This window comes from Microtus ochrogaster, chromosome 8, assembly GCF_000317375.1.
Source record: "Microtus ochrogaster isolate Prairie Vole_2 chromosome 8, MicOch1.0, whole genome shotgun sequence".
Lineage (NCBI taxonomy): Eukaryota > Metazoa > Chordata > Mammalia > Rodentia > Cricetidae > Microtus > Microtus ochrogaster.
Genome location: NC_022015.1, coordinates 69,322,515 through 69,324,161, shown reverse-complemented (window position 1 = coordinate 69,324,161; position 1,647 = coordinate 69,322,515).

Here is a 1,647-nt window from a genome sequence, read left to right as displayed (position 1 = left end):
CCAGACAGGCTCCAAAGCCACAGAGAAACCCTGTCTCGAAACACCAAAAAAAAAAAAAAAAAAAAAGAGGCAGATTTGATAACCTTTTCAAGGCAGGGAGACTAGATCTATGGCCATCTAACATAACTAGATCTATGTTAGAAGTCTCAAAGGAAGCCAGGTGGTGGAGACATAAGCCTTTATTTGATCCCAGCATTTGGGAGGCAGAGGCAGACAGATCTCTGCGTTCCAGACCCATCTGGTCTACAGAGTGAGTTCCAAGGACAGCCAGGACTACAGAGAGACCCTGAAAAAACAAACAAAAAATGACAACAAAAAAATTATTTTACTAGGGGCATGCACAAGGTGTGTGGGTGTGGGTAGGTGGGGAGGGGGATGTACAAAGCCCAGAACAAACCAATTTTAGTAAAATAAGAGAAAGGGTTCACTTCCATTATACTAGTGAGTCATGGAAATATGAAAATCCCTGTAGTAGCAAGAATCTATTAGGGAACAATTTACAAAAAAAGCAAGTAAGGCTTAACAAATTAGAAAACGCCTCAAAAAACAAAAACCCAAAAATAAAACTAAAAACCACAGGCAAATTGAAAGATGTCAATTTCACCTGTAAAATAGGAATACACACAATATAAGATTTAATTCTACTACAATCTAGTGGTTTCAATAAATTATTGAGAAGAGTACATTTATGAATTACAGGTTATTTCTTATATATACACACACAAAAAAGCCAAACTTAAAATACTCTTATCTTTTGACCTAAAACTCCACTCTTAGGAATGTACTCTGAGGGATAAATCACAAATTTAGAAAAGTTTATGGGAAAAAAAACATTAATCACACACTTATTACAACGGTGAAATCAGGAGAAACAGTAACCGCTGAAGGAATTTAAACAATTACAAGCACTTAATGGAAACTTACGTAATCATTACAATGTTTTCAAAGCGCGTGCAATCACTGGAAAAGCGTTTATAATTTAACGTGAGGTTTAAAACAAAGTGTAATGTTTTGTGCGTGGCTGTTTGTATAATGTACAGAGAAAAGGCTTGAAAGTGGAAAAAAACTCTTTTAATCATGTTTGAATCCTACGGTCACGAGAAAATTTGAACTTCAAAAAAAGTCGACGCTAGTCACGCCGTGGCTCACAGAAGTGGCCCTGAAGGCAGAAGTCTGGGATCCTGCGGTCATAGGGTCTGCGCCCCAGTAGCAGCGGTTCCTCCCCGCCAACCCCCGACAGGGCCGCCCCTCCCCCGGGGCCGCTTGGCCACTGAGGGTGCGCGGAGTGGAGCCGGGCCAGCGCAAGCTTTGCCGACACGTGGGGAGGGAGCGGGCGCGGCGGAGGAGGGGCTGGCTGTGTGTAGGGGGTGTGTCTGCGAGTGGGAGAGGCCAAGTGGCCGTCTCCGCGTGGGCCTCTTTCCGGACCGCTCGTGGGGCCCGGGCTCTACGAGAGCCGTGCCCACCCCCGGGGCTGCTCACAGGCAGAGAAGCTAGCACTGGGTGGAGGGCACGGACCGGGGTCCCGCACGGTGAGCGCCGTTCCGCGCTCGGAAGTCTTCTGCGTGCGTTCCTCCCCCCACGGCCGCGCGCAGTGGTAGGAGCCGCGCGACGTCACCCATTGTTTACAAATCAACCCGAGCCGGCAGC